A 14,351-nucleotide genomic window follows, 5' to 3' on the forward strand; every position below is an offset into this window, starting at 1 on the left:
GTGGTTCACTTGCTTTCACAGCTCTACTTCTTCTGTTTTTACTTTATTATCCTTCCTTCTCCTTGGTTCCTTTCATTGTGTAAATAATAGTAATAAATATAGTAGCATTTCCAACCTTTTTGCCTTCGTCTTCCTCTTCTTCACATCCTTGTCGTTTTGGTGATTTCCCAATTGTATACAGTGCAGATCAGCCCCATGTCAGCTTTTGTGGACAATCATCATGAGTGGTACGTTATTCACCACAACCCGCTGTAGTCTTTGACTCGTGGTTCACTTGCTTTCACAGTTGACCAGTTGACCAGTTTCACAGTTGACGTGCCAAACCGGTGGCACGATTTGGCCAACGTTTAAGGAATAGGGTCTAGTTTTGGTAAACGGCTCACGCCGCGGTTCGCTTCGCTCGGCGCAACATCCATTACGCTGCGGCCGTGAGCGGGGGGTGTTCCTTCGCGTACCGGGAAGCGCTGGTATTTAGGTTATAGGACTTGTGGGCCTAAAACCCTACCCAGCACCGACCGTGCGTGGCGTCATACCCCCGGGACCACGTCGTCGGTAACAGACGAGGGGCTTAATCCCCCCCCCCGATAAGGGGAACCATAGGCCGACGTTGGGTTCCGCAACAATTGGTGTCGGGAGCGAGACACGGACCTGAAGCGCTGAGTGCGCTCAAATTGCGAGTGGCCCAAAAAAAAAAATTTGTATTGTAATAACATCTAAATTTAAGTCATGCCATGGATGGTCAAGATGATCGGATGCCGGTGGGGGTGTTAGAGGGGGTAGAATCGACCCAGGACCCCAGGGAAGAAGTGGGAAAAATGGAGGAGGAGAGCAAATAAGGTGCGGTCGTGGGGGTTACAGGCACACGAAATGGCGGCCTCCCGTATGCGACAGCCGAGCCCGCAGTGCCAATGGACTTTTGCCTATTTATGACGCATTTCATGGCATCTATGAAGGGTGACAGTAGGGGATTGGATGCAATGATGGCTACCCAGGGAATCGACATGAAAAAAAGGAGGAAGGAAGCAAGGGACAACCCGGAGGGATATCGGGAGCGAATAAATGACAGCATTAAAAAAAATGGGGGAGATCGTAGATGGCATGGGAAGCGGGAGAGGCACATCGGTGCACGACGAAGTAACGCGGGTCGAGAAGCGCTGGTTGAGCGAAGCGGAGAAAAGCGCGGGTACAATGACAGTTGTAGAGATCGCGACCCGGGGTTTGGGGCAGCCGGCGACCGTTGAGGTAGGAGAGGGAATTTTATTAAAGCCAGCGGTCGTCGTGGTGAATAAAGAAAAAGAAGTAGTGGGTATAATTGAAATTGGAGAGACCGGGGACTTAGAAGAGCAACAACTGGAGCAAGGAATGGAAATTGCTCAAAGTCCGTGCCCACATCACGATGCTGTGCTCATTAATCCTTATGAAGATTTGCAGGTGTTGGTGCAGGGAGGAAGAAGAACCCCGAAGGTGAGATGGGCTGTGTGTGGTGCCGTGAGATTTTGTAAGAGGGGGTTTGGTGCGAAGAGAATTGTCGCGCGATTGGGATCGATATGGCACCCGGGCGTTGGTGAAGGGTCCCGTGTGAGTAAAAATGGCATGCGTGAGGAAAAAGTGTGCGTCAAGGAGTGAGCGTGTTACAACGTGAGGGAGTGATACCGAGTGCGAGCGGGAATGCACGTCGGGGTGTACGGAGTGTGACACAGGGAGTGAAAGCGATACGGAGTGTATGTGTACGTGTGAGGGTGAGTGTGACACGGAGAGTAAAGTGGTGGTGGAACATGTGCGAGGAAGCACACCTGAGTTGGTTGTGGCGCGGGTGTGGGAGAGCCCATCTGAGCACGTTAGTGGGTGAATGCAAGAGTGCACGCCCATGGTGAGTGGTACGGAGTACGTACCGAGGGAGAGTGCGCAAGACAGTGCGCGAGGTGTGTTAAGGGAGGGTGCGAACGGCGAGTGTGCGTGAGAGGTGTGGTGTGTAACAGGGAGTGCGTTGGTGGAATGGACGGAGTGTGTGCAATGTACGGACCACGTTGGAACGCCGGGCTTTGTGAGTGTGAAACGGGTCGAGTGGTGTGAGCATGCAAGTGAAGCATCGACGTTGACCGGGTTAGCAGTTAGGGCGATGGATAGCGGGCGCTCGGTGCGCGGCGCGCTTTGTTGGATGCGAAGCCTCGCGCGGATCGATGCTGCGTCGCCCCGCTTCGGAGCATCGCGCACGATTCGGGCCTGGCCCCGCCCCGCACGGTCGAGTCCGGGCCTTGTCGGGCGAGGCGACCGGTCCGGTTCAAGGGCAAGTGGGAGGAAGCGGCATGGTGTCCCCTCGTGGGGACGGGGTTCCGACCGGGCGAGCCTCGGTCATCGGGCCCGGGACTGCAAGGTGCCACGCCGAGATGGTGCGTGGAATCTCGGCCCGACCAAGCCCCCCCCCCCCCTGAACCGAATGCCGGACGGATTCAACCTGCAGGCGACCAAACCACCCGCGTTCATTGCTCGGCTGTGCGAAGCCGGGTTTGAGAATGTAACGACGCACCGAGGCTCAAGTTTAATGGACTGTGATGATGATAGTGTTTTTGATCCGAAATTTAAAAAAGTGAATAGAATTGGCAGTGATTGGCAAATTTTTGATTGGCTGAAATTGGATGGGCCAAATTGGTAGTGAGAGATACCCGATGTGGTGGGATGGCAACTCTGCCATCCCTCACAGCGGGGGCAAAGGAGCACTAGTTATGGGGTTTGGCAGTGAAAACTAGCCCAGGAGGGTTTGGATATCGTGTGTAGGGACCTAGAGATTGACAATAGGTAACGGTAAGGTTAGGTAGTGACAATGATACCTGTAGTGGGGACGCAGGTAGATTAGTTTGGATTATAATGATGAGGGAGCGCAATAGTTTAAAGGGGCGACTGGGAAGCGCAAGTTCCAGAGGGGAGTAGTTAGATGAGATGATGCCGAGTGTTTGAGGATCGAAAGTGTATTGAGCGTGGAAGTGTATGGAGCAGTGAGTGAGGAACAAGTGAGATTGCACAGGTGTGCAACTGAACAGGTGTATGGAGCAGTGTATGACTGAGTAGTGGTGATGTGTGTTGTGTTGACCAAATGGTCCAGGGAGGAAGGAGGGTGCAGGTGGCACCAGGTGAGATTGCACAGGTGTGCAACTGCAGGTGTATGGTGTATGGAGAATGGTTGTGTGGAATACATGGAGTGTGGAATATATGGAGTATGGATGGATGGATGGTCGTGGAGTGAGTGTGTTGGAAACAGTGGAGTGGAATGGATGGTGCAAAGGTGTGTGTGGGGAGGATGGACCCCATCACGAATACCCGGGGAGGGTGGTCTAAGAGTTAGGTAGAGGGTACAGGTAAATTGTGGTTGGATATTGGCATCTGTGGTGCGTGGTGGAAGAATGATGGTTGAATGGGTGCATTAGTGTCGTGGAAATGGCTGGGCGTGTGGCCTGTTAGTGTGTGTAGTTGAATGGACACTCCGCCACTGTGAGGATGTCGGCCAGGTGAGGCCGCAGGTGGGCTCTGGGAGCCGTTAGAGTTGTGGATGGGTCCCGAGGATCCGGAGGACGGACCCGGGTAGCCCAGTGCCAGAGGGCACCGAGGGGTGACAGAGCCAGGAGGGGCCTTCCCCAGTAGATAGGTTAGGTTAAGGAGCAGGTAAGCTCGGATGCAACTACAGTGGTGGAGGTGTGCAGGTGGGTAGACCTGCTGGGAGAGCCACATGACCCAGTCCTGAAATTGTGCAAGGGCACAGGGAGTTGAATCAGGGGAGTGAGACCCCAAATTGATGAAGCACCACAGTTGGTCAATGGGAATTTGGTTCTTAAAACCGCATAGAGTAAGATTGCCAATGGATTGGCAGGGAAAAGACCCCGGGTAGTGTAAAGTGTATTAAAGTCATTTAGAAGGTAGTTAGGATGGAGATCTTCTCACACCATCTGCATCCACTCACCTGAGGTGACAGGACTCCACACCATGCCATGTTTTTTTTTGTTATTTTGTTGTGCAAATGTTTGGAATGTGAGACGCATCATGACGTGGGTGTGACATTGTGCTTTGTGTTCCATCTCTTCCTCCTTATGAGGATTGATGATGAATTGGGTGATGGCAAATTTTTGATTAGTGGGAGTGAAGACGAATTTGGTATAGGGGAAATATGGGGAAGACGAGACATTAGTGACGAATTTGTAAATGTGTAGATTGTTGTAAATATGGGGTAAGGGCAAGGGTAGAGTAGGTGACGGGGGGGGGGGGGGGGGGGTGACGTATGGTAGGGACGAGCTTTCTCACTTCGCTCTCCGTACGCACCTCATCTTGCATTGCCTTGTTTGATGTGTACCCTTGTGACCTTACCCCTCGCTCACCTGTCTTTTCCCCCCCTTGTCTCCCACATGAGGACTGTGCGCCACTGGGCGCCGAGGGGAGTGTGCGGGAGTCCGCCATTGTGCGCCCGAAACTCTCGCAACCACAGCTGTCTGCATCGATGCACCACCTGATGGACCACATGTCTGTGGCTGAGCTCCACTTATGGACCCCATGGGTTGGGGCAAGGCCCCTCTGCTGGAACCGGGCATGAAGGCCCGAGATCTTGCTGGCAGACCTTGGTCACAGGGCACCTATGCCCCACAGGTGAACCACCCCTAGTCGGCCCTGTGGGCCATAAATAAAAGCAATGGACACGTTTGGTGCACTTTTATTATGTCCAAATAGGCCGCCAGCAAAGAAGATGACAACAACTGGAAGAACCATAGCCAGCAGAGGGAGCCGAAGAGGAAGACCAGCACCAGGGGTTTGTTTATTTTTATTGAACTCCAATGACTGTGCACCGTATGGTGCTTGAGGGTGCGTTGGTGCGTTTTGGGTGCTTTATGGTGCGTCGATGCAGGGCAGACTGTCTCCCCCCCAAAAGAACAATCACAGGTCCTGGGTTGTGTATTGTAAATAAAAGTAGCGTCAACTGTAAATAATACTCCCCCATCGTAAATGTATAGTTTGAAGACCATTCCACAATTCGGTTAGCTGTGGGCGTAAATCTGTTAGGCAGGGTGCAATGGAGCAGTGGGACATATTTATTTGTGTTTTAAAACTGTCACACTCAGGGTCAGGTTAAATGTAGAGGGAACTACACCTACGTGCCAAACTAAAGTTAAGTTTGATAGGCCCGAGACGTGCCTGGAGGATGAGGGTGCAGTGTTGTGGATTAGAGAAATTGTTGTGTAAATTGTTGTGTAAATATCACCCTCTGTAAAATGTAATGAATTGTTGTAAATACCTCCAAGTGTAAATGATCAAAGGGCGTCATCCTAGTTATTTCCTATACCACATGTAGCCAATCATATATCCTTCTTTTACAGTTATCTCCTTATTCTATGTAGGTTAAGGCTCTGTTCCCACTAGTTGACATTCTCCATTGCACCAAAAGAAATAAGGTAGATCCCCTTTCATTCCCAAAGCCCCATTCCCAAAGCCTCGATTGCCAACTGCATTCGCCGCCATTGCCATGTGCTCCAGCTCGGAGAAGAAAGGCGTGTCTCCACCTCATCATAGAAAGGAGGAGTGAGTCGGCCCCGCTCAACCAACCCAGCCAAAGGGGTTTGGCTTGAGCGGGCGGAGAAAGAACGATCGGAGAGGTTCAAAAAGGTTAGAGGGAGGGGCATATGTCGGGATAGGATCGTAATAGGCTTGCACCACCAGATGAGAATGACAAACGTTTATTAAACACCAAGTACACAGCTGGGAGAAAATGCCGATTCTACAGCACAAAATGGACAGAGTGCCACATCAGCCTTCCTAGAGAAACACCAATTCAGAGTCCGTTTATATAGAGGTTCACTAATCAGAGAATCTCCGCTGAAGTTTGCGAGGACAAAGGATAATGGGCAGTCGTGCCCCCACCGACGTCCTTTTACTGGGCCAGGTCCCCCACCGACATCCGTCCTGTTGCCTCGGGGGAGTGAAGCACGCGCTGTTATCTCCGGACCAGATGTGTCTTCAGAGCTCAGGTCGGCAGAAGCTGTAATTCACGCGAGAGAGTCTGCATTCCTGGTCCCAGTGGGATAATTTATGTGTCGGAGGCCATTTGAAGAGTTCCAGACTTTGTCTATGCTTTCGGCGAGCATTCTCATTTTCGACTCAATCCAGGGCAGGAAAGTTAAGCATTCCGTTCATCAATCAAGCATTTCTATCATACGAAATATAATTAACTGATTATAGCAGTCTATCAGGAAAAGGTCTGGGTATACAAGATTTAAACATCCTACGTGTAGAGTTTATAGTTTCACACATTGCCAGCATTCCCTGGCCGCGGCTCGTAAGACAGCTTCAAAGAACAAGAGGTTTACAACAGATCCGTTTGTCACGAGAGGAGAAGCAAACATTTTTCATTTGAAGTATATATTGGCGAAGCAAAAACCTTTTTTATTAACTACGAATAACAGTTCACACTACATTATACCCCAAAGCCCCATTCCCAAAGCCTCGATTGCCAACTGCATTCGCCGCCATTGCCATGTGCTCCGGCTCGGAGAAGAAAGGCGTGTCTCCACCTCGTCATAGAAAGGAGGAGTGAGTCAGCCCCGCTCAACCAACCCAGCCAAAGGGGTTTGGCTTGAGCGGGCGGAGAAAGAACAATCGGGGAGGTTCAAAAAGGTTAGAGGGAGGGGCATATATAACCCGCACCACGAGGCCCCCACCTCAGACGAGCTTCAGAGAGAGACGGGAGACGCGTCCTGAGATAAGCCAGAGAAGCGGCAGATGAGCATCAGCCTTGAAATCCACCACCACCAGCTTGGAGCCACGCAGCTTTGACTCCGCCAGGGTGCTCGTATCGCGGCAGCCCGCACAACCGCATCTAGGGCGTTGACGGCGGCTGCTGAACGTGCCGAGGAAGGAAGGACGGCGGCTGCTGACTCCCGGGCCGACCGTGCTCCTGTTCGAGTGGAGCGTTCCTCTCCTTCCAGTCCTTACATTCCTGCCTGCAATTTCCCCATTCGTGTGAGTTTGCTCGTAGTCTGTTTTGTGTGTCTTGTCCTGGGGTATTAATTAAGACTGCATAGGTAAGCTAAGGTGCACTGTGTCCACTTCTTCTTCTTCTGTTTTTACGTTATTATCCTTCCTTCTCCTTGGTTCCTTTCATTGTGTAAATAATAGTAATAAATATAGTAGCATTTCCAACCCTTTTGCCTTCGTCTTCCTCTTCTTCACATCCTTGTCGTTTTGGTGATTTCCCAATTGAATACCGGTGGCACGATTTGGCCAACGTTTAAGGAATCGGGTCTAGTCTTGGTAAACGGCTCACGCCACGGTTCGCTTCGCTCGGCGCAACATCCATTACGCTGCGGCCGTGAGCGGGGGGGTGTTCCTTCGCGTACCGGGAAGCGCTGGTATTTAGGTCATAGGACTTGTGGGCCTAAAACCCTACCCAGCGCCGACCGGGCGTGGCATCATACCCCCGGGACCACGTCGGTCAGTAACAGACGAGGGGCTTAACCCCCCCCCCCCACCCCCCCGATAAGGGGAACCATAGGCCGACGTTGGGTTCCGCAACTATATATATATATATATATATATATAGTTCCGCAACAATTCCACTGCTTCGCCGATGACATCCAGCTTTTCATCTCCACCAAGTCCATCTCCACCGCCACCCACTCTATCCTGACAAACTGCATCACTGAAATAAAATCCTGGCTTCAAATCAACTTCCTCAAACTTAACTGTGATAAATCTGAAATAATCATCATTGGCCCAAAAACGCTCACCAAGTCCACCCATAACTTTGCCCTCAACATCGACGGTTTCCCAGTGTCCACCTCCCCTCACATCCGGAATCTTGGCATCATCTTTGACCAAACCCTCTCCTTCGACAAATACACTAAACAGATCACAAAGACAGCCTTCTTCCACCTGAAAAACATCGCCCGTCTCCGTCCATCCCTCTCCTCTGTGGCTGCAGAAACCCTCATCCACGCCTTCATCACTTCTCGTCTGGACTACTGCAATAGCCTCCTTTATGGTTCACCCTCAACAATCACCAATAAACTCCAATACATTCAGAACTCCGCTGCCCGTCTACTCACCCATTCCCGGACCCGTGACCACATCACCCCCGTCCTTTACAAGCTTCACTGGCTCCCCATCTCCCAGAGAATCCAGTACAAAATCCTCCTCTTGACCTACAAAGCCCTCCATAACCTGGCCCCATCCTACCTGGCTGACCTCCTCTCCAGACACACTCCCACCCGCAACCTCCGCTCTGCTGGTACCAACCTCCTGACCCCCCCCATCCGGACCAAATTTAGATCCTGGGGGGACAGGGCCTTCTCCATCGCTGCTCCCACCCTCTGGAACTCGCTACCTCACACCATCAGAGACTCCTCCTCACTCACCACATTCAAAACATCACTCAAGACCCACCTGTTCAACACTGCATTCAACATTTAACCCACAGCATCTAACCCCTGACTATCTCCTCTCCTTCTCCCTCCTTTGTGCTTTGAATATTTCCCTATTGATTCTTCTTTTTTTGCAATTGTCTTTATGTTTTGCTATGCGTTATGTTTTGCACTCTGTCAAAGCGTCTTTGGGCTTCCTGAAAAGCGCTATATAAAATAAATGCATTATTATTATTATTATTATATATATATATATATATATATATATATATATATATATATATATATATATATATATATATATTGTTGTAGGTGACGGGTCGCGCCTCCCGGCACGGCCGTCCCACGGGTGCAACGCCGGCTGGTTCGACACAGATCTCGGGTTACGCGCCTCTATCGCGATACCAAATTACACCTGTGCCTTGCCAGTTGGGGAGACACCCGTCGCTACAGGTTGGGTTTGTCAGAGACCGAGCGAAGTCTGCCGCAACCTGTAGCCAGCTTGGTTTTAATTACAAATCGAGCGGATTGCTCTTCAATGCGACACAGATGAATGCAGTGCGGCAACTTCCATACGAATCAACCAGATTTAATGGGGGAACATTAGGGTACACAAAACAAGCAAGGCGTTCACGATAACATTATAATTCAACTATGAGTAATAACCCGCTCTTATCTAGGGAGCTACAATTAAGGGTTTCGCGGGGTGACCCTAACGAGATAAACCTTAGGCCTGGACAACATTCATACAAGACAGGGGGTACTTGGTGGTGTTGATGGACGAGAGGTGAAGATGTGAAAAGGGCGAATGCAGCTCGTAACAAGCCGATGTCGCCGGATTCGAAGGCCCCGCTTGGGCCTGCAGTCTGCCAAATGGCGGCCCGCCCTCTTATCGGCCACGCATCAAGCGTCGCGAAACGGCGGCCACCCGCTCTCCTTATCGGCCACGCGATCAGCACGATTGTCGAACTCCCTTCTTCCGAGAGAGAGAGAACTCCGTTATTCTCACTCGCCTTGGTGGTTCTCGTCCGCCGCGAAGGCCTGTCCACCCGCCATCCGTGCATGCGTCTTTTTCCACCTCCTCCCTCGCACGTGCTCAGCGACTACCTGGAAGCGCCGCTTCCGGTTTTTGACGGCGCTTGTCGTTTTTGCCCGCTCAATCGCGCTTTCTCACGTCAATCCATTGCCTCGATCATGGCATTGCCACCGAGGCCGGTCTTAATGGAACTTGCACCTTGTTTGATTGTCAAGATGTAATTAAAAGGGAACCGTCTCTTGTACACCACCAATGCACCACACAAAACAGCCTGCTACACCTTCCGACACAAAACTACCTGGTAAACATACATCTAAGAGGGGACCTGAACTAATTCTATATTTAATAAACCACTAAGGGCCATTTCCGCAACACTACCCCCACCTTTCTCCCGAGGCTCTCCCGAGCCTCCACTAGGGGCAGCCCGCGGGAATGGCCCTGTCTAACGTACAGCACAAATCTCCCATTTACTCTAACCCACAACATTGCAAGCACTTAACTCCAAGAAGCAAAGTATCAGTAAGATTGGCATGTCCCTATCCTAGTGTGTCGGATCACTAATCTAACAAACACATCCACACTCTATGCACAATACTTAACATTCTAATTATGCATTTGCGCAGGAGGGCATTCAATGTTACTTTCAACACCAATATTCACATCGGAGCAAGACATTCAGAGTTTCAAAGCTTCTTGACGTGTTTGCTCCTTCACGCCTCCTCCCGGCAGTGTTGTGTCTTCACCCCAGAGGGGTTTCCTTACTTCGTGGCCTTATTGGCCTCTCACCAGGTGAGTTCAGTCGGCCCAGTGGCCTAATCTCACAAAGAGTCCTTCGGCCCACTGAGCCCACAAGACGGCATGAATCTTCGGCTGCAACAGCCCGCAAAAGCACTTTGGCCTCGATGGCCCACAAAAATGCTTCGGCAGGCAACAAGCCCTGCCTTGGACAGCAGGTGGCACAGTTCTACCGATGGTAAGCAAATGCAGTCTGGAGGCATTCTTGAGGGTGCAAGTGGGGGTGATGACCTCAGCCCAGGCAAAATGAAGAGTACCCTTAACCTTCCTTGCCTGACTTATCTTGGTACGACTTGTTTTAGTATGGTCTTCTTAAAAAGTCCTTTCACTTTTTAGCTGACAGGATGGTGTGCTTCTTAATCAATTGTTATCTGTGTGCTCATGACACACTGGTGGCTTCTCTGGCACTTGGAGAGGGCGACCGAACCTGGCCCTTGTTCACAACTTTCCCATCAACACGACTCGTACCAGGTGTCACACATGAATGGTGCGGAGGAGAGTTCATCGAACCTAACCTTTTACTTGAAGCTCTAACCAATGGCACAAACCCTGCCATTGCCACAATGATCCTAATGACCCATTTTTCCCAACCTGGCACACTGTTCCATTCTTTTAAACCTGGGCAAGGCCCTTATTTGTCTCTTTTTCTTCACTTGGTGGTGCCAGGCATAACTCATTGGCTGGGGAGTGTGACTACAACTAGGCCTCTTTGCCTGCTTCCAATAGGTGGTGGGGGACACCCAGCGACCTCGGGGTTCACCTGAGCGCGCCTCTGGCGCTCCTAAATAAGGGGTGGCTCTCTAGCCCCCACACTGTGCTCTCCAAGCACTCTAACCGGGTGGCTCTCTAGCCCCCGCACTGTGCTCTCTTAGCACTCTAAACCCTACTGTCTGGTGTCCCCTCCCGACTCACCAACTTCCAATACCATGTCACACTCCCAGCCAGTACCACCATACCTTGGCTGCACCTACCCCTAGCAGTCCGCCTGCACAATGGAACAGCAGCCAGAATCCACGTCAAATCCACTAAGTCCCCCTAACCTACACTCACTTGGTTAGGAGACTCCTACCAACAGGGTACATTGTTCGCACTCACTCTCCTCATTCACACAATCACGCCATTCATCCCAAACACCTTCGTCATTCATTCCACAGTGCCACACACCCAGTCCACAACACCATCCAACACCTTCCATTTTTTTGCAGGGGTGTTTAACGCCCTGTCTGTCATGTCCCCACTATTTCTCTCTTTTTTTTTTTTTTTAAATAGTCACGCACATCCACTTGTGCCACTCTTGTCTCTTCTGTCAGTCTCTCAATTTGCAATCTCTCTCGATATTATTTTCAGTCAAGAATTCCCCCTTTTTTTTTTTTCTTTCCAATCTGGCCTGCTTCTGTGGCTCATTGGAAAGGGAGTGAGGGAAGGAATCCCTCATTACCCCTTACATGGCCCCGCCGCCTTTCCGCCACGGCTCATAAGGGTCACGTCTCAATTGGGGTCGTGGTCCACCCCCTCCTTTTCTCCAGGGTTCGCGGAAGTCAGGTAGACCCCACTTGGGGGAGCGGCCTCCCCCTCTTCTCTTTAATTCCCTGAAGACAGGTAAATCCCATTTAGCTAGCCGAACCCCTCGTGTCCTCAGAGAGGTCCGATGACCAAGGGACACCTGGCGGTGTCGTTGCTGGGCCCCTCTTGTTCGAAAATGGGTCCAGGGAGTATGTGACGCATGCCAACGCCGCCTGCTACGCATCTGCGCTCTACCTCGAAGTTCCTGTGAAGCTGAGGGAGAAATTACAATCCCCTTTCTAAAGCCTGCTCCTGGATGCAGCACCTCTAATTCTGTAAGAACCCCTGCGGAGCTGTCCATCATGGTTTCTGTCCCCTGTGTCAAGTCCTGTCCTGGTGGAATTTCTATTTCCCCTTGCACCTCGAACCTATTTCCTACGTCACCACTCATTCCATGCTCCGCACTCACACACGTTTCGGCCTTGACAGCACACCCCGGTGCTGTAAACTGGACTATGGGCTCACAGCATTCATCCACAGGCATTCCATCCACACATTCAGGTGTCACGCATACGTGCGCCCCATCGGACAGAGTCTCTTGATTAACATCAAATCCAATTGCGAACTTAAGCTCATCGTCCGCACCATGTATGCAGATGCCCACGTACCTGCTTCGTTCCAAAGTCACATCGGTCCGGTCGCTCATCATTGGTTCGCCACACTCCTCTGGGGCTGTCAGCTTCACTTGCTGGACCTGCTCAAAATGTGTTTCATGAGTCAACAACCCCATATACTCCCTCCATGTCTCCATCACCAGGGTTTGCTCCAATTGTTGTTTCATTCGACGAGTGATGCCAATCAAGTCCTGCACCACTAACATTCCTCCCTGTGATGACGTCACACATCCCACATTATTGTGCTGCCCTACTTCCTGGCTCCATTTTCTTTCCCAGTTGAGTCGTTCTTCCTCTCTGAGCCTTTTTAGTTGTTCGTTACCTTTCCGGAGTCTTTCCATCTCTGCGGACTCCACCCTTGCTTTCTCCTTTAATTGGTCAATTTCCGATTCATATTCCTCTTGTTTCTTATGCCACCGTCCCTCGTGTGCTTCATTCTCCAACCTCGTCGTTTCTCTCAATTGATTGATTTCCTTTTCCTGCTTCATTCGTTGTTCTTTCATTACACGTTCGTCCATCTCATTCTTTGACCTTGCTTTGGCTTCTGCCTGTTCGATCTGCACAGTGTAGTTCCTTTTTAGTTGATCAATTTCAAATTCATATTCTTTTTGTTTCGTATCCCATCGTCTCTTTTGTTCTTCATTCTCCAATCTCGTCGTTTCTCTCAATTGATTGATTTCCTTCTCCTGCTTCATTCGTTGTTCTTTCATTACCCTTTCATCCATGTCATTCTTTAACCTGGCTTTGGCTTCCATCTGTTCAATCTGCTCAGTGTGTTTCCTTAACATTTCACTCTCCATCCTCTCTTTTTCCTCACTTATCTCCTCTACTCTTTCGCATGCTTCCTCTCTCCTTTTGTCCATCCTCTTCCCGTATTCCTTGCTACTTTCCATTTGACGTGCCAGTTCATTTCCTCTGTACTCTGATTCCCGAAACTGGCTTGATTTCTCAGACAATTCTCCCTTCAGTTGTTCCAATTCCAAATCGTGTTCCTCTCTTTCCTTTTTCAAGTTCTCCCGATCCCGGGAGTTTCTGTTTTGTTCTTTCTCTATTCTCTTGTTCAGTTTGCTCTTCTCTTGTTCCATGTATTCCTCCCCTCTTTTTATCTTCTGTTCTAGGCTTTCTCTTGTCTGATCACCGGATCTTACCTTTTCCTGCAGTTGTTCCAACTCATGGGTACTCCCCTCTACTTTCCTCTTTTCTCCCTGTAGTACCTGGACTTTTTCCACCAATTGATTCCCTATGCCTTCCAATTCGAGAATCCGTGCTCGTTCCCATCTGGAGTCTGTGTTGTCTCGCAATGCGCTGGCCAAGGCCATTTCCGTCCAGTGAATTCGTTCCTGTGCATCGACCAATTGTTGTGACTCCCTTTGCTCCTCATTTTCCTGAACCTCACTTGCCTGCTGTAGTGCCTCATGCAATTTCGTGTGTAACTCCCCAATATAATCCTCCTTACACTCCACCTGCTCCAAGGCATCCCCCAATCGTGCATGAAGCTCGTTAATGTACGCATTGTCGTCCTGCTTATTTTGCCATGACGCATGCTGTGACCACGTGGTTTGGATCGGTGGGTGGGAGCGTTTTCTTCGTGATGTGCGGCTCGTTGCACTCTTAATACCGATTCTCTCCCACCTCGTGTCACGCTGCTGAGCCGCGCAGCCATTTTGCGACTCCATCTTCCTTTATAAATTACGAAGTTTGACACCCAATCCACTCAAAATAAAAATGAAACCAAATTTGGAATTTGCGAGCGACGTGTTTTTTTTTTTTTTTCTCTTTACGCGCCTCTCACAATCGATGTTCGGGGTGCGAAATGCACCTCAGGTCCAAATCCTGACTCCTGACACCAGTGTTGTAGGTGACGGGTCGCGCCTCCCGGCACGGCCGTCCCACGGGTGCAACGCCGGCTGGTTCGACACAGATCTCGGGTTACGCGCCTCTATCGCGATA

The 14,351-nt window shown here is 50.5% G+C and overlaps 1 protein-coding gene across 1 annotated transcript in view; it reads left to right on the top strand.

Moving 5' to 3' along the window:
- LOC137427411 (transcription initiation factor IIA subunit 1) overlaps positions 1-14,351 on the top strand; it is a 125,599-nt gene that overhangs the window by 33,921 nt on the left and 77,327 nt on the right. The gene's annotated exons all lie outside the window — the stretch shown is intronic.

This window comes from Myxine glutinosa, chromosome 1, assembly GCF_964187855.1.
Source record: "Myxine glutinosa chromosome 1, kmMyxGlut1.1, whole genome shotgun sequence".
In the NCBI taxonomy this organism is placed as follows: Eukaryota; Metazoa; Chordata; class Myxini; order Myxiniformes; family Myxinidae; genus Myxine; species Myxine glutinosa.